The 20128-nt window shown below is 33.8% G+C and overlaps 1 protein-coding gene across 1 annotated transcript in view; it reads left to right on the top strand.

Moving 5' to 3' along the window:
- Positions 1 to 475: 475 nt before the first annotated feature.
- LOC145261208 (D-glucuronyl C5-epimerase-like) overlaps positions 476 to 20128 on the top strand; it is a 366752-nt gene continuing 347099 nt past the window's right edge. The window contains exon 1 of the mRNA XM_080119550.1: positions 476 to 756. The gene's annotated coding sequence lies outside the window, so the exon portion shown is untranslated. The remainder of the gene's footprint in view (positions 757 to 20128) is intronic.

The raw sequence follows: 20128 nt of genomic DNA, 5'->3' as shown, positions 1-20128 counted from the left end.
TCCTACCTAGCAAAAGGGGACGAGTTTTTCCAGGGTCGAGTTTACCGGGTACGAGTTTTCCGGGTACGAGTTTTCCTAAATCCGTCAAAAATTCCTTCAAATTTCTGATACACCTAGTGTTTAACGTGCAAGATTCTAACTTAGTACCCGAGAACCCTCAGCAAACAAATGGTAAACGGCTGATGTGCCCCCTGCATCTCAACTTCTTTCTTCTCTTCTTCTTCATCCAACAACAACAACACGTGCATCAATGAATTTATGAAGGCAGAGTCTATTGGAAGAAGAAGAAGAAGAAGAAGAGCTTCCACCATCAGGGCTCTCCTCCTCTTTACCACATTTCAGTTACTTAAAACATGCCGGGATTCTCTCACACACGCTCGCTCGCTCTCTCTCTTCCATTCACGCACTCACTCCTAAATCCTAAACAGTAGCTGCAGCCTCCAGAAGTGAAGAAGAAAGAAAAAGGAAGAACGATATTGCTGTAATAGGAATACCACTATTCGCGTTGCCTTTTCCCACCTCCCCCTCTTTTTTTTTTTACTACTGCGACTCTCAAGCTTCTGTCGGAACTAATTGTGCTTCTTTGGCACCAAGAAGGGGAACCAATAAAAGACCCTGGCTTCTAGTCATCGTCGTCAACATCGTGTTCTTCCTTTCTTTGACGAACTACACAAATTGGATTACTATTTACACGACGTTTTGATAAGAGAAAAAACAAACAAACAAAAATAATGGGATAGTACCGTATACAAATGAGTAAGTACACAATCTACCGTAGACGTTTTTTTTTCTTTTTGAGATATTTAAAAAAAAAAAAAAAAACATACAATGATTTGGTTAGGAATGTATTTCGTTAGTTATTTTATTTATTTATTTATCCCTCCCCCCTTCAGAAGAGCTCCATTTTAGTTTCTTCTTTTCTTCTGTTTGATGTCCAGCTCTTAACAACTAGAATTTACCCCCTCCCCGCCTTCTAAAATAATGACGACAAAGATACGTCTTCAAGAAAAAAAAAAAAAAAAAAAAAAATCAACCATCATTTTATATGGAAACAAATACCGGACATAAAAACAAACAAACAATTGTTTCGCATATTTTATAGTTAAACGTTATGTCTATATCTGTCTATATTTATACATATATAAATGTTGTTTATATCATATTTTTCTTTCTTGGTTATATTGATATTTTCAATTATCATCGGCAATAAAGACTGCATTTCTATAAAATTGCATTTAAGACGTGCAGGTGCGCGTCGCGTCGCATTAAATAATGGATCTTAATGGATTATGACTAAGAATGGCCAACAACCCAATAAAATATAGCTTACAATATTCCTATTTATGTATACCGTATATCTTGCTCAAGTAATAACATAGGTATGTTCTTATCAATACGCAATTATGGAATCGTTCTGTTTGTACACGTGCGTATTGTGGTTAGCTCAAGCCATAGATTCCACAAATCCCTTTCAATATTTCTTGGTGACTTTTAAACGCGAAATGCTTTATTGTCAGAACGGGTAAAAACAAACATCTATATTTATTTGTATATTATTCGACCGTTCTTATTTATTTTTACATCCGGTATAAAATAATGCTAAAGACTATATGTTTCATTATTAATTTGAATGTTTGATATCTAATAAGACATACATTGTTTTGTTTTTTTAATTTTCATTCTTTTTATTTTAATTCTTAGATATAAAAAATATTCAATAATGTTATTTAAAAAAAAAGAAAGAAAAGATGTTTGTACAAACACGACAGATCAAACAAGGGCGGTAAATCGTGAAACAAGGGGAATATTATTTTTATTGTTAGGTGAAAGTACAGTTACATCTCCCTCCCCATGTTAAGAATGGTTTTCTGGACGATAACGGTATTTCAGCGCGGTACAATAAGTGCATAGGTAATTTAGTTGGTACTTATGCACTTATGGCACCGTTCTGAAGTCTTAACATGGGGAGGGTGTTTTTGTAAACCTGTACTTTCATCTAATAATTTAATAAAAATATCATAAAACGTGAGTTTAACTTAAATACTTTAAAAAGAAAATATCACGGTAACATAAGTGCACCATTTAGTTAAACAACAAACGGGTAAAAAAAAACTATTAAATAAACCCCCCCCTTTTTTTTTTCTTAAATTTTATGATGTTGGCGTATCTTAAAAAAAAAAAGGGATGAAAATAGATGGCATTCTAGAGAATCTAAATTAAGAATTGGAATAGTCTTATGCATTCTTTTCAAGATTTAAAAATGGGGGGGGGGGGCTCATCAACACAAACAGTTTCTGAAATTAAATTTCGTTTTTGCTGGACGAGCACATTTTTAGTTAATTTTTAAGCATTTCTTTTAGCTACAAATCCACGTAATGTTCTGTTCATAGACTTAAAAAAGGAATTATTTAAATGTATTTTATAGAAATATGCCCCCCCCCCTCTTTTTTTTTTTATTGGAAGATCGTAGTAAAGGAAGGTTCTTAATCATTTTTTTTTTTTTTTTTTTTAGCAAAGCAAATAGACACGATTTTTCTTCGCTTCTTCTTGCAGAGTCTTTGGATTGTCGAACTTAACATTCTTTGACACCTTTTTTGTAAATTTTTTATTTTATCGTTAAATTGAATGTGTTGGGATATACATGCGTGTGTGTTGGGTTAGATAAAACTAATAATCAAAGGAAAATGTCAGAATGAGGAATTTTGGCAACCAGAAGGATCAAAGTTCGCAGTAAACGATGTTCGGTCAAAATCGGTTCCTGATATTATAACTTCCGGTGAGATTTTCAGATTCCCCCGTGTTCAGTAGTTTTATTTTCTCTAGTGATAAAACGATATTTAACTAATAGCAAGTAATAAACTAATAAATAACTGAACTATTCATACCATAGAACAAAAGATTTTGGTCTATGTACACTAGAATACAAAGTGAAGACCTACCATTTAAAAAGTGAATATTTTAAAATTTATTTTAGGGGTATTACCGTATTCGACTCTGTTTTGAACGAAAATCACATTGAAAATTGTCGCCGACAAGTAGTTTTTATATTAAGATGTTTATTATTCAATGTATTCTATATTGTTTTCACTGGTGGCTATGTTTGTTTTTGCGCGTGCCTGCAGAAATTCAATGCGCGTGCGCAAAAACAAACATGGCTACCAATGAAAACAAGAGGGAATATATTGGATAATGAAGCTCTTAATATAAAAATTACTTACCGGCGACTATTTTAAACGTGATATTCATTCAAAACAAACCCAAATACTTCGATAAATCAACTTTATAAAGATAAGTCTTTAGTTGGCATTCTATTTCATATTGACTAACATGGAATTATGTTTTCCGAAAGAAAAAAATCAAATCACCTATTTATAAAAGAAATTGATGCGTATGCACTTTTCTTATAGCGCTATTTTTAAAATAGTATCTTCAAGTTCTATAATATTCATTTTATATTAAATTGTTAAGTGGGTACTAGTGCAGTGAGTGCACTTCCGTGCTGAAATAATAACGTTATTTAAAAAGCCATTCTTAGCTACGGGGAGGGTGTTTTGTAACTATTCTATACTTTAAACTTACAATTGAATAATAAAAAAACATAAAACTTTAATTAAACTTGGAAATGCGATTAAAAAAAATAGCGCCGTTAAGTGAAAGTAAAAAATAGGGGAGAGGATGGTGTTTTCTAACTATGTTCAGAATGGCTTTCTAAATAATGTTATTTCAGCATGGTAACAAAAGTTTATAAGTACCAAGAAATTATTTCAAATAAAATTTAAGATAGAACTTTTCCTGATTTTTAAGATTTTGATATCAGGAACCAATTTTGACCTAACACCGTTCACTGCGAACTTCGAGTCGTGAGTTGTTCTGGTTTGTCGAAATTTGCATACTCTTCATCTAACCCTCCCCTCCAATGAAAGATGTGACACAAGGCTGGAAGGTGGCGATGGCAAGCCAGCGCACGCACAAGAGATGGTGCACTTTGGTCCTGCAAAAACATGCTTGAACAGCCTCATTGCCAATCTCTGGTAGGGCGCCTCAGGCAACTGGCAATAAACCAACTCCTCAGAGAGATGATAAAGCTTGGGAGCGTGGTAACCCGACAGAGCAGAGGAGCCAGAAGAAACCACAATGTGGTCTCCCTATAAAAATGCTTCCAAAACGAAGATTTGCTCAGAATTTAAAAAGCAGAAATTAATTTCTATTCGACAGTTTAAATACTTCCAAACTTTTCAAATTTAAAGCGTTTACGAAGATTACTTCGTAAATGCTTCAACTGTTATATTTACGATTCGCGTCTCCAGTTCATTTTTCTGTTACGAATGGATTTACTAAATAATAACTCTATTAAAGATAACTAAAATATTTAAATACGTGACTTTTGTACGAATAAATCGATATGTAGTTTGGTCGATTTAATTTCCTAATGAACTTTTTTTTTATAGTTTGCTCTTATCATTCTACGCTTGAATTTATTAAAAACTATTTAAGTAACACATGCACAGAAATGATCACACGATTTTATTTGGGTTCTTTTGGCGCGTTCAAAAATTAGTATTAATGCTTGACTTTGGTCTTTCCGATTTTAATTTAAACCAGACATTACTTTGGATCTCACAGTAAACAAATAGCAGACTTTTTTTTTTTTTTTTTATCCATTAAAATGTCTTGCATTTTTTTTTTTTTCCCACACATCCATTTAAATGTCTGACATTTTTAATGAAGTCAAGTATTACATCTGTTTTGTGCTAGAATTGTTGCTCCGTCCTAAACAGAAAACATGGAATTTTGAACGCACCCCTGTCGTATTAAAGAACTAACGTACGCATAGTGATTTTTTTTTCTCTTTTTTTCCTGCTGAGAATGGCAAAACAGAAACCTGCTGACTCGGCATTCATGCGTTACACACAAAACTGGCAAGATCACCCGACGCCGTCCGGTTGAAAATATGAGAAGGAAATAATTTTAATTTATTAAAAAAAAAAAAAATGTTAGTTCCCTCAGCCCTCTTTGGGAACCAGAAACACTTTACATAACTTATTTCCTTAATCTTATTTGGCATATATCTTTTTGAATCCATAAAAAAAAAAAATCTTACATATACTAGCAGGTGTAGTTGCATTTTCATCACACTTAAAACCAACTTAGTACCTAACTTTGCCCTCTTGGGGAGACAAAGATATAGGGACAGGAACTATCGGTGCCCCTTCCCCCGACACACAGCCAATACCCTGAAATCGGAATATATCCGTTTCAAGACAACAAATCGTGCATACACAAAAGAGCTTCATATCCTTTGAGATAAGAGCAGTAATGTCAGATCGACGGTCCAAAATCCTAACCAATGGTCTAGGTCATTGTTGAGATGGCTTTTTTCCCCTGTTGGCTGAAGTATGACTATGCTCCTCTAGTGGTCCACTTTCCTAGGCTGTGCTTTGTCCATTTGTGGAAGGGTTAGTTTATTGCTAATCGTCTGAGGCGCTTCTACCGGGGAATGCCTTGCGCGAAATCGCGGGCTAAATAACGTGGTAGATCCCACAAATGTGTATGTAAACTTAATTTGTGTAAACGTTAGGTCGCTGTCAAAACAGAATGCGAGACGAATTCTGTCAACATTAAAATGGTGTTTTCTTTAATAAAGATGATTTGAGTTAAAATCCAGATAGCACCACAAGTGTAAACTTGAGAAAATCACGTGTCAAAACAAAACAAAATAAGTCAACTTTAGATGATTACGCGAAATCAAAATAAAATGGCGACCGAATTTACCGTCATATGAATTCGTTTATTTATTAAGGCTGACACATTCCAAAGATGCGTTTCCCAAATTTACATTCGTAATATTGACTTTATTTTAAATAGAAATGATTTCTCGGCAAAAACATCTGCCTCTGCGCGTACAATGGCCATCCCATCACTTATTGTATTGCTTAATATCCAGAAAACTACTTATTTGTGGAAAATTTACATGAGATATTTGTTTTCAGCATACACGAAAACCTTTAAAAGTTATCATTTTTTAAAGGAAAATGTTGCGATGGAAACCAAGTAAAAACAACTTGTTATATGAAACGTAGGGAAAAGTATTTTTTCAGTATCGTAAAAACTAGTTGCCGGTCCCAATGTTGAATGCGATATTCGTTTTCAGCACACTTGAAAACAATTAGAAAACTTTTTTTTTTTTTTTTTTAAGATAGGTTTTGTGTTGGTAACCACTACCTGGTCAGTGGTCACAATTACCAATTTGTCTTTAATTCTATTTCTGAATTAATCCTGTTTATGCTTAAAATTGTTAAAAAAAGGCAATTTCCCAAATTATATTGCAATTATCTTGAACATTTCAGCTCTAGTTGCATATGCACTCTTGGTACCGCGCTATTTTTTAAATATTATTTTTCAGGTTAAATTCAAGTTAATTACAAAACACCCTCCCCATGTTAAGAACGGCTTTCCAAAATAACGTTATCAGTTTAGCATGGTACCAAAAGTGCACAAGTACCCCGCTCTGTAATGGCTGCCAAATGTTTGATTAGCTTCATCTCGCGTTTGAACCGGTGTAAGGGCAAAAATAATACTCCGTGTTATTTTTGCCCTGTCCGATTATTGCGGCTTTTTAATTTCCATTATATTCCTCTAGTGGGGATAAGCATGTTGATAGTTGTTTTATTTTTTAAAACAAGAACACGGTCTGATATCTTCAATTAATACGGAGGTTAATTTATTCTGTGGAAACCTTTTAAAATGACAAACCAAAAGAATAACCGACTCAACTCGGCAATTAAACGGTATTCGTTCAGGTTCCTGAAGTTCATGTTTTGAGTCGCGTATTCTTCTGGTTTGCCAAGTTTTGTACTAATATTTATTAATGAATTTATATTTTTTAATTGTTTTGTTAAGTAGTTAAACCTTCCCTCCGTCCTCTATAAAGAATGGCTTTCTAAATATCTTAATCTGTATGTTACGGACCGTACTGAGATAAGACTATTGTTTAGAACCTCATTCTTATCATGGGGAGGAGGGACTTTTTTTTTCTTTAACTATTCTGTGCTTTACCTAACAATTTAATTAATAAATTACGTAAACTGAAAGTCGCCAGAAGTTATTACGGATGAAGTTTAACATGAGGAACTAAATCTGATTAACACCGTTTGCTGCTGACTGAGTCTGGTACTCTTCTGGTTCGCCTTAAAAAAATAATTACACTTTTTTTTATATTTTTAATTAAAAAATAACACCACAGTAAAAAAAAAAAAAAAAAAAAAATTATTTGTAAAAATGTACATGTCGAGCCTTTTGATATAAAAAAAAAATCAGTTTTCCTAGCTTGTATCTAATAAATACTGTTATATATTTATCTACTGTTTTTTTATGAATGAAATATTTTCTCATTAATTTATTTAAAAATTTTCTATGTCATTAAGTAATTCATAAAAGTCAATCTCGATTTCTTTTCTTTTTGTCTTAAAAAAAACAAACAAACAAAAAACTTCACCTTTACATGGAGCAACCCTACCAAGTATTGGTAGCAACCGTCATGGCATAAAAAATTGTTTTTATTTTTATTTTTTAATCTGATAATAAATTTGGTAAAATATACTGAAATTATTTTTATAACCAATTATCAGAAAAAAATACACTGAATAAAAGTCTTATAAATAAATATAAACAAATACATACTGAGCAATTCCGTTTGATTGTCATAAGTATGGTGAGCTACTATGACAACAATTTACTTTTTGTAAAAAAAAAAAAAAAAAAATTTGGTGCTAATGCAGAGAGTGGTCCGCGCTATTTTAAAATCGTATTTCCACGTTTAATTAAAGTTGTTTGTTTTTTTTTTTTCATTATTCAGTTGTAAGGTTAAAGTACAGAATATGTACAAAACACCCTCCCTCCCCATGGTAAGAATGGCTTTTTAAATAACGTTATTATTTCAGCACGGATCTGCAATCTGCATGAGTGCCGATTATTTAAACTCTAATATTAATGAAAAAAAAAAATACAACTTCAGTAGTTCCTCTGTTGCGTGTAAGCCCTTTTTCTCGTGATTACGAGAATTGAATTAATGTATATTTTTTATTTGTTATATAAATTGGTGGAAATTTTATTGAAGTCGATTTTCTAATAGCGTGAATTTGAATTACAAAAATATATTTCGAAGAAAAGAAAGTGTGGTACTTTTTTTAATTTTTTTTTTTTTTTACAAAATGCACAGCTTTAAAAATGTTTAGTTTTTGATAGGATTTTTGGTATTTCTTTTTTCCTACGACCTGCCCCAGCGTGGTATAAACACCTCAAACTTCGCCGTTTTAAGAACGGCTTCCAAAGTTGGGGGTATTCCGAAAGCCGTTCTTAACATGGGGAGGTTGGGATGTTTATAATACGCCGCTGGGTCACGTCGTAAAGAATTTACCGTGTTTTAAAGTTAAATTCAATTTTACGGTATTTTTTTGTTTAGTAAATTGTTAGATGAAAGTACACGATGCCCACACTCACTCTCGCTAAGAATTAGTTTCTAAATATTAAACACGGTTCGAATTCTGCAGTACAAAAATCCTATTTAAAAAAATCTTTAATTTCAACATCAAATCAATGCATATTGCATTTCGATTTTTGGTACTCCTTGGGCGTTGAGTTCCATGGCGACCAGCATAAAAAAACAAGTGTCGCTCCCTTCCAAGCGCATGCGCACGTAACATTTTTTATTTACTGACGTTGCCTAGTAACTAAATGATTATTTGTCACTTTAAAACTTTTTTTCAAAATAAATAAATACTCTTTATGAATATTAAAAGAAAAAAGTTACTAAACATTTAATAATGTCTCACTTTTACAGACATTTGTTTTTTAATTTCTTTTTAAATGACTTTTATCGACTTTTTTTTTTTTTTTTTTTTTTTTTTAAATAGCATTTGCGGATGGGTAAAAAACAAAAAAATAACTAAACCATTTACTGATAATTTCTCACTTTTACAAATACTTTTAACAAATAAATGTTATCAATGTCAAGCTACTGAGAAATTGTCAGTAAATGGTTTAGTTATTTTTTCGGTTTTTTACCCATCCGCAAATGCTATTAATAAAAAGTCGTAATTTAAAAAGAAATTTAAAAACAAATGTCTGTAAAAGTGAGACATTATTAATAAATGTTTAGTAACTTTTTTATTCATAAAGAGTACAACTTTTTCTTTTTCTTTTTTTTTTTTTCAAAATGAGGCAAATAATCGTTTAGTTACTACGACAGGGTCAGTAAATAAAACAAAATGTTACGTGCGCTTGCGTCAGGAAGGGAGCGAGCGATGCTTATTTTTTTATACTGGTCGCCATGGAACTCAATGCCCAAGGAGTACCCGGTTTCTTTGTAAACAAGTCGACCATTTTAATATTTTGTTAGTGTTTGAAAAAAAAAAAAAAAATGAATGGTTTAAACTTCACGATAATCGAAATTTGAAAGGAATTTACAAGCACTCAAACTGGCGAATAGAAAAGTAGGCCGACGTACACGAGTCCGACCTCCATTGCCAAATAGGCACCGGCTACAATGTTGAACGTGCTATGCTGTTATTTATGTGTAATTTATGATTTTAAAATTCTTAGAAAATCCTCATTTGGCGGACCCCCCCCCCCCAACTTCCCGTAAAATTAATTCCTTTTCATATTTTTTTTTTTCTACGGATTATCGTCGATAACTTTCCTATTACCAGGATTTTTTTTAAGTTTATTTAATGACTTTTAACGGAGGGGGGGGATCACTTTGAAATTACAACGCTCTATTAAATTGATACCCCACTTTTCAGTCAATCAGCAAAACTCTCGTTATTTTTGGTGTAAAAGAAAAAAAAATAACAGAACGTTATAATTTATAATTTAAAAGTAATTAAATAAACTTAGATTTTTCCGGCTAATATGAAAGTTAGGTCTGTTTTAATCGACGATAGTAATTTTACGGCAGGGTGTGTGTGTGTGTGTGGGGGGGGTCGTCCAGGTCTGCTCATCGTTTAATTAAAAGATCGATTTTTTTTTTTTTTTTTTTTTTTTTTTTTTTTAAGTTACTTACATCCAAGAATGTTGTCAAGATTAAAGTAGCATTTTTACCATGGCAAGGCAATAATGATAGTTTGGTAAAGTTTTACGACGTGCCCCTGCGACCCTGCATATTATAAACACCCAACCTTCCCATGTTAAGAACGGCTTTCGGAATAAACACCCTCCCAACCTCGAAAGCCATTCTTTACATGGGGAGGCTGGGAGGCGGTGTTTATTCCGAAAGCCGTTCTTAGCATTCATGGTTGGGGGGGGGGGTTATACTACGCTGGGGCAGGTCGTAAAAAAAATACCGAAGGTTTTATAACGATTTTGTTCAATTAATAATTTAATAATAGTATAATTTAAATTTTAAAAATTTCGATTAAAATAAATCAAATCCAAATAAAATGCGCCTGGGAAAACCTTCGCAGGCAACATGAATTCGAACAAATACATTGAGGACATTGCCAAGGTTGCTGCAAAGACGACTGGCGCTCTCTACTGTACTATATGTTCCTATTTACAATGCCTCCCCACGGGGCAGAGTTAGACACCAGGGTCGTTTTTTAACGTGGAGAAAAGGAACAAAAATAAAAATTGTCTCAGTCGTGAAGGATTTCTCCTCCACTGACAGAACAAGAAATTGAAATGCAGCATCTGAAGAACAGATACTACACTTTGAGATATTAAATCTTTTATTCATGTTAAAAAATACAGTCAAAATTAACGATGAACAAAAAACTTAGGCACATGGCCAACTCAGATACTACACTTTGCTCTTGACCCGAACTAACACTAGACAATACCTTAATTTTTACAGAGCTAATATTCGCCCGTTCATGGAGTAGTCTTGTCACATCTGGTCTAGTGTATCCACCTCTTGTTTCTCCCTCTTAGGCAGGGTCTAAAAAAAGTCAAATCCATAGATCTTGAACTATCGGCCAAGGTCCAGCCTCTGTCCCATCGCTGCAATGTTTATTCCCTGTGCCTCTTCTATACAATAGTATGTTCCGGCAGATGCTGCACTTCCATTTCTTGTTCTCTTTCGGTGGATGAACAGTCCTTCACGACTGAGACAATTTTTTTATTTTGTACCTTTTCTCCACATTAAAAAACGACCCTGGTGTCTAATTCTGTCCCGTGGGGAGGCATTGTAAATAGGTACAATGGAATGTGTTCATCAGAACTATCACTTTGGCCCTCTCGACGTACATATTTCCGACTAACCTGACAAGCAACAAAATCCCGTCCTTTCTGTTGAGGTCCCTAGATACCGGAAAACCTTCTACTCTAGTAGTGTCGTTTTTTTTTGTTTTTTTTCTTGGACTGCTAGACTGTAGAGTTCCCTCCCTGCTTCTCTGACTGTACTAACCTACAGAAGTTTAAATGTAATGTGAACAAAGATCTTGCTGCTCAATTCTCCACAATCCCCCGTTGGACACGGACACATCCCAAACTGTAGCCCCTTCCTTATGACCAAGTTGTAATATACTTTGTTTGGTGGTAAAAGAAAATGTCAAATGTAGTTAGTTTTAAATTAAAAACGCAAGAAAATATATCTACCTTTTTACAAATATTTTGAAATCTCGATTTACTTGTCTCCCCACGAGAGCAAAGTTAAACATAAGGTGGGTTTTTAATGTGGGTGAAAAATCCACCTCTCCTCTAGGACTTGTGGAATCTCATGTGACTTGGCATAGAATCTTTAGGAATCTCATGTAATCTTTTGAAAACTAGTGCAAACCATTCGAGCTCAGCTACATGATTTAGAAGGGCGAAGGAACCACCTTTTTTGATCTTCAATTTGAAGATTCGGAGAGTGCACAGCAAGAGCAGATAAATAACATGTACAATAAACGTATGAGTATAAGACATTTCTCTTAACTATTAACTCCAGTTCATAAAACATCATTAGTCGTGTCTTCTGCTTTGTACGGATTGCAAACCCACATGTTTCCTTCTGATCCAGGGCAAGTTGGATGCCTAACTGTTGGGAGATGTCCAATCAAAAACATCTTCTCTCCATCTTAGTTTTCCTCTGCCTCTTTTTACCTTCTAACATATCCTCAAGACATAACTTTGACAGACCAGTGGTTGATTGTTTGACACGGTCAAAAAGTTTAAGAGTTTTACTTTTGATTTTATCAAATAGAAGGGGGTGGGGAAGTAGTTTGACGGAGGGTGGATAATTTTTTTTTTTTTTTTTTTATCAGGCAGTGTCCAGTAATGAATCGCATTACGTGATTTTTGAAACCCCTCCATGCGATTGGCTAATTGTTTAGTTCATGTGATACAATCAAGGCCATATAAAACTACTTGGAGGACATAAATTAAATAAACTTTAAGTTATCGGCAGCCGTTTGGATTTTAGAATGGCGCAGTGTTTTTGGAAAGCTACCCAACCTGGCTCGATTCTGTGCTTCAATGTCGTCCTCTGATCACTGGAGAAAGTTTATGCCATAAATAAATGAATTGGATGACGTATGTATAATTAAAAGTACAACAAGTCAACAACAAACGTTTCGGATATGGTTCCTGAAACAATAAACAATGTACCTTTTTTACAGTTTCAAATGTAGTTTTTATTTCCCATTCGGTAAATCTGGTCGGATTGAGTCCGAATGCTGGATCGTTTCTCTTAGTTTTACATTAGATTTGTCCGACTTTAGTTTCCAGAACCGACTTTTGAATTCTTTAGTAGACTACGCGATTCAATGTCTGTTGCATTCCACTTCTTGACTCTCTCTCCGATTTTCGTTATCATATAAAAAAAAACTTTCCTTTTGTAATGTAAACTGGCCTCTGACCTAAAATCACAATTGTGTCATCTTTGACGCTTCAAGAAAAAAAAAACGAGGCTAATGTTTGCTAATGTTCTCAGACTCTTGTTTGTTTACTGTTCTGGTGAATTCTTAATTTGTTAAATATTTACTATTTGTTTTCAAAACTATTTTATTCTCGAACGCCTCAAGCTTAAATGTGCAAACTTGCATATTTGTCCAGCTAACCTACTCGATTAGGGCCCCAATCTATTACACACCTAAAGAAGGGCAGAGGTTACACTGACTAAATGTTGTGAAAATAATACAAGATGTGAACAGTAGTTCAAATGATCCACATGATAGGGATGGCTTGGTTTGGGTTTTATAAATCTCTGTCTCTACTATGATATAAAAGGAAGTGTGTTTTTTTTTGTTTTTTTTTTGTATGTGATAGTGGGTTCGTTCCCTATGGACTCTTAAATGACTGGGACGATTTTGGGAAATTTCACGCAAATGTACTTTATGTGCCTGGCAGTGTTCTTAGATATGTTTTGTATTGGAATGCCTTTGATAGGTATCGATAATTGTAAAAATCGGATGACAGAATTGGCGATTTTGAATAATTAGCATCTTATACAACCTAATATCACAGGTACAATTGAGAAGTTTTATCACCACACAAGCAGAAAATCCTAGCATATAAAATTAACAGTAGGTTCTTTGATATGACAAGGACGCGTTCAAATTGAATGCTTCTGTTTAAAGCACAATTGAACTATGATACTTGACTTTTGCATTTTAAAATTCAATTTAGGCCATAATATATAAATTTTTTTATAAATTTATATAATTTATAGTAGGTGCAATGTAAACTATAATGTATTGTGGAGTAAGTCCCTGCAGGGAGACACTTGAAGCTTTCTCCCAGTGCAACGCGGTGGATCCTCGACTAGCGCATGCAATTGATTTGATTGAAAATGGGTGATTTCATCGATTTCAATCACAATAAGATTTAATCATTATTAAATCCCGGGAAACGTCGGGTCTCCCTTCTAGTATTGTTATAAAAAAAAGTAATATATGGTATTATGGGCACAAACGAATATAGGGTTGCTCAGTGCTTAGTCTTTATGAATGTATGTATATTGATCAGCTTTATAAGATACTAACGGGGGGGGGGTACCCGGCGATGCCCGAGTGTTTTGAGGTAAATCAAAACTCCGGGGGGGGGGGTTAAATAATAATAATAAAAAAAATGTTTTGGTAGATAAGTATGAGAATCAAACCCGTACCCTTGAGTTGGAAATTAATGTGTGAAAAAAAACCGGGCGACGTTACCCATTAGGCCACTGCGACATACAACATACATCGGTTTGAATTTATTTATTGAACTATAAAAACAGGCGTGCGCAATAAAAGTTAACTCTGCTGCTTCCATTTGACCTAATTAAGAAGGTCAAATAGAAGTCACCAAATTTGACTTTTTTTTCCCCAACAGATGTTGGGGAGAGGGAAACCAGCTCCCAATTGTCCAGATTGAATAGCAATTGTCTGATGTACAACATTGATCAAAGCTGATTGCTTCTGGACGTTTCCCGGGGGGCGCGATGCCGAGAATTGTGTTAACTTTGAATTAGTTTCGCTTTTTATATGAAAAAGCCCAATCAACACGCGAGAAGCCAAAATAGCAATAATTTTGTAAAAATCGACGTAAATAAATCTATACGCTACGCGCTTTCCTAATTCCTAGATATTATTATATAGGACCTATATACACAGTTGTAAGCGATAGTAACGAACCCGGGACCGTGTGCGAGAAAAGCCTTTTGAAGACATACACGAAATGGTCACACACATTTTGCCTTTTATATATATAGATTTAACGGAACAACTGTCACTGCTAAGTTGGCATGTTTGTGGTCTAATATGCAAATCTAAAAGTGACCTGACATGACACTTGCGGATACGACATGAACAAAAACTAGAATCTTGGGAAGATTTCCATCATTTCAGTAATTATAGGAACAACTGGACTCCTGAAAAATTTCAAAAACTACCTGGCAAATATACCCAGTGAACCAAGTTTAAGAGAGATACAAGCAACTGCACTTTAGTGGATTATTAGAGTTTTACAAAGATCTTTCAGATGGAATGTAGTAGAAGTGGGTGAATATTTGGCATCTGGTAGAATGCATCCGTTTTATAACCATACAAGCATAAAATCAACGGTAGATTCTTTTATAAGACCACTGCACATTTGAAATTAATGTTTCTGTTTAGAGCAGAATTGACTTTTGCATTTTAAGCTGAAAGTGAAGCCATTATTTACAGATAATTTTATAAAAATCAACGGTAGATTCTCCACAGTGCAATGTAGGCTACAATATATTGTGGACTGTCACCACGAGGAGGCATGTGAAGCTTCCTTCCAGTGTACTGCGGGAAAGGGGCTTCCTAACTAGAGCAGACACTTAATCGATTTGATTAAAAATGGGCGATTTTATAGATTTTGATGACAATAGAAGTATAGGAGAGTAGAACATTTGGTGATCCTCATTCAATCCCGGACAACGTTGAGTCACCCTGTTAGTTTGGTTTAAAACTTTTTTTTTTATTTTATGTTTTTTTTTTTTTACATGCTGACGTGTGTTGGACGGGTTTTAGAAATTTATTTTTGTGGGGAAAATAAAGGCTTACAGCAAAAACGTGCTCGTGTCTGTCTGATGTACGGGCTGAAAAGGAAAAACGAAAAGATCCAAGATGGCGACCGTGGTCTTTTAAAGTCCACGATCTCGAACAGTTCTCGAAAAATCACGTCTCGCACGTGATTTTGAGGTGTGCCCAGGCATCATAAAAGCAGGTTGCTGGGGCAGTGGAGAGAAGCGTTCAAACCTCTTCAGACTTTTCCAAACTTGTTTACATTGGGCTTGAAGGCAACGATATTGTAGTCAGTCAAGAAGCAAGCCAGACGAACAGTGTTCCATAGGCGGACAGTTCTAAGAAGGAAGCATTCAGACCTGTGTAGAGCGAACATTGTCGTGCAACTCGGACTTTTCCGATTCAATTTTTAAACTGACCCATCTCTGGCAGGTTTTTATTTCTTTTAAGACAGCTAAAATTGGTAAAGGAATAAATGAAGTCTTATGTTTGGTCTTTGTTTATTCCTTGTTCCATTTTATCTGTCTACCGGATTTGAATTAGACTATTTTTGTGATCCTGGATTTTATTTTCAAGTCTCTGCCAATATAACCTCTAACCTTCTTTCAGGTGCATCTTTTCAAACTCGAGAATTGTACAACTTCACAGGTTTGACATAAAGATCCCCGAAATTATGTTCTTGATTTTTTTTTTTTTTTTTTTATGGTAATTTGTATTATAGTAGTACCTCGAGATACGAATTTAATTTGTTCCATGATCGCTGACGTATCTTAAAAAAAACTGATCTCAAAATAATTACATGAATAAAAAGGAACAATTATCCGTTCTAAGGGGAAGACATTTACCCAAAACAAACTCAAATTATAATCAGCAATCACTGGAGAAAGATAAATACAACAGTAATGACAGAAATTGATTCGTGTGTGTGTGTGTATATATATATATATATATATATATATATGGCAATTAAGCCACACAGAATATTCCCCCATTTCATTTTTGTGAGAATTCGTCAGGCTTATGCTGTCATAAGCCTGACAAATTCTCACGAGAATGAAACACGAAATATTCTGTGTAGCTTAATTGCCATATATATTTTCATAACTTACTACCTACCTCTACCTATGTATTGAGCACTATTGAAGTAAATACTGAAAATTTATGCATAAAATTATATCTTCGTATATTAATTTGTGATTTAAATGAAGTAATTTTATATAATATATATGTGTGTGTGTATAATATGTATATATATATATATATATATAATGAAAACAAAAATAGTTGCACTCGCCGGAAACACGTGTAAGACAAATTATACTGCTAATAAAATAGAATAAGTGTGATGTAAATGCACTTTTGGTTTAGTATGTTTACTTCCGATATATATGCTTTGAAAGGGCAAATTCATTTTCATTGAGCTTAATTGTGACAATTTGGAAAAAAAATGAATGAAATATTCAGTAAAAGTATATATGTTTCTTAATTTAATATATATGGCATTTTTCTTTTTTTTTTTTAATTTTTTTTTTTTTAAGGCAGCGCGATTTAAATTGAAACTTTTACATTTATAATTTACATATAATTTCGGGCATATAGATTGCGTGTATAAGGCGTAATCTAGAAGTCCAATTTTGATAAACTCTACATATTAAAGTAGTCTGTATCTCGGCAATAACGCGTCGAATGTTGTCTTTCAAGTGATCTATTTTGTCTGGTTTATCAGCGTAGACATGGGACTTCACACATCCCTAAAGAAAAACACTCGTCTAGCTGAATCCACTGTGAAAAATTTCCGCCACTCTTTATCTGTGCCTAAATCAAAACGTGGATTCCATGAACAAAGCTTCTTTCTTAGAACTGCACGCCTGTGGAACTCTGTTCCAACTGCCTGCTTCCCACCTGACTACAACTTGGATGTGTTCAAGTCCAACGTTAACAAATTCCTATTGAACCGCCCCCTTAGTAAACACTTCATCAAATCTCCACACTAACGTACTGTACTTGCAATAACCCTTATCCCTGAGTGGCTTCCAGGCCTTGATAAGTGGTGACCACTGTGTTAAAAAAAAAAATAAATAAAAAAAATAATCCATTAAGGTTAAACCGCATGAATGAGGTGGTCACTTAGATCCATTTCGTGAAATTATTCGTTCACCAAATGTAACTAAAATAAATTTGCACAAATTTGCAAACGCTGCTCGGGTGTCAGGCTCTTCATGATGAACTGCCAAACCAAGTTGAACTAAAAATAACCGATAGTTGCCAAATCTGCAATTAAAGAAAATAATTGTCAATTTAAAGTACATAGTCTCTAAAAAAAAAAAAAAAAAAAATCCTTTAAAGTTCAATTTTTAGACAAGATTATTAATTTACTGAGTACATTTAACGTAAAATGATCCATTTGATCGAAATTCCGACCAGGATTCTAAATGCGATCTGAAAAAAAGTATGCGTACCAGGAGAATGTTACTTATCGCCACCTCGCCCATTGCTAAAAATTGAACAAGTAACTTTTTCTTTAATGTTATTTTTTTTCATAAGCTGAGAGAGTAATGCTGCTTAATCGATAATAATCATCCTCCGCCACACTTTATTTTAATTTAATCAACATCTTTAGAGAATGTGCGGGGGGATGGGTGGCGTATATTCCAGGTTTTCTACGACCGACGTAATCATAATTTTTAGCTTTTGTGTAAACATTTAAAAAATTAATTGAAGAAATAAAAACATTAATTTAAGAAAAAATTCTCAAGTAATTAATTCGTCCAATGAATGGATAATTTAAAAATCAACAATATCATTGTACTACTTCGGCTAATTAAAAAAAAGGGGGGGGGTAATAAATGAAAATTAATAATGAAGAAAAAAAAAAATCAAACTCCACCGAATAATAATTAAAAAAAAAAAAAAAACGATGAAAACTAATTAAAATTAAATACTAAATTGATTAATGAAAAAACAAATACATTTGAATATTTTAAATTTAAAGTGTTTCGTACTTGTGTAGACTGGTGCTCTTTTAAACCAACGCATTTCAAGTGCAAACCTTATTACGTATTTATGTGTCATGTCGGAATTAGTATAAATTCCAAAGATTACGATAAAAGATCGACTAGAAAAATAATTAAAAATAAAATTTAAAGAGGTTTATCGTATATTTTAATGTGGAAGAGTTGCGCGACCAATTCAGCATGGTAAACTGACTTATCTCTCTTGGCTCAAATGTGGGTTCGCCATTTTAAAACGGTAAACAATTGTGAATAATTTTTTTTTTTTTTTTTTTTTTTTTGTTGCTGTTAAAAATACATCTTGCCCATATACTGGATCATTCTCCGTAACTTTTAGAATTTATACTAATTTAGACGTAAGTATGTAATGTTTTCACCTGAAATGTGTTTGCTGAAAAGATCACCAATCTACATAAGCGCCGCGATGTTTAAACCTTTTTTTTTTATGATAGCGTTTAATTAAACGAAATGTTTACCTCTTACATAATGGAAAGTTCAGTAATAGCCATGGAAGAACGCGAGAAAAAGTCTTAGATATTAAAAATAGTTTTGTTTTCGTTTATATGTGCTAGCAGGGGGTGGGGTGGGGACTTTGCCCGGGCGTAAAATACACTTAAATATATTTTAATTTGTCCAGATTTCGTATATATTATTGTAGTCGTGATTTCAAAAGTAAAAAAAAAAAAAAAAGTATTTAGGTGCCATCAGCTAGAATCGAAACCAAAACTGTGGTATTCAAAGCTGGTGATGTTACCACTGTACCAACGTGACACATATATAAACCAATTAAAGATAAACTAAGATGAATATACAAAATGTTTAACGATTTTTTTTTACATTTTGACCTATTTTTGATTCCCCAACAATTTTAACCAGTTAAAGACCCATGAAAGAACGGTCCGTAAAAAAAAAAAAAAAAAAATCTAATCATTTAAGGCCCTAGCACTGCTCTGCAACTTTTTGTTTCAGAGGAGATAGTTTGAAAATATGGAGACAGGCACGGACATATAGCCGTTTACTTATTAGACTAGCAGGGGTGCTGGTGTTGCCCGTGTGTTTTGAGGTGTAAAAGAAGAAAAAATTTTGGTAGGTAGGTAGGCTCGAACCCTCGCCTTGAGGCAAAGGTGGAAAAGACAGTGTGAAAAAACCTGACATCTTACTGGTCGGCCACTACGAGAAAGGAACTGAAAAGCATTTTATTTTAACGATTAAAAAATTAAGTAACAGGTGTGCGTAAACTTAATGAGGTCAAACATCACGCCATAAGGGAATGAAATCCCGCACTTAACTTTGGCTGCAAGCCAGTTTTTCCAAGACGTTGGGGAAAACCAGCGCTCCATTTAAAGGGGGTGTCCAAATGAATAGCAATTGTCTGATATAAGAGATCCCCCCCCCCGCATTGATCAAAACTCATTGCTTTTCTCGACGTCCCTATGATACATAACTACAGGTGTAAAGAGTTTCGGTTTGTTTATTTATTTGCGGACCCATCTTCTAGTAGTCTACAAATAAATGTATAAACTGCTCATTTCAAAAAGGATTTCAATAATAGAAATAATATAGTTTCAAGATGGTTCATGAAAAATAAAATAAAAATATAAATTAACAAAAAATGCAACAATTTTTGAATAATCAAAAACAAACAAAAAAAAAATGACTAAACATTAT

This window comes from Euprymna scolopes, chromosome 37 (genome assembly GCF_053919585.1).
Source record: "Euprymna scolopes isolate OS-2025 chromosome 37, ASM5391958v1, whole genome shotgun sequence".
NCBI lineage: Eukaryota > Metazoa > Mollusca > Cephalopoda > Sepiida > Sepiolidae > Euprymna > Euprymna scolopes.
This window is presented reverse-complemented; position numbering and strand designations above follow the sequence as displayed.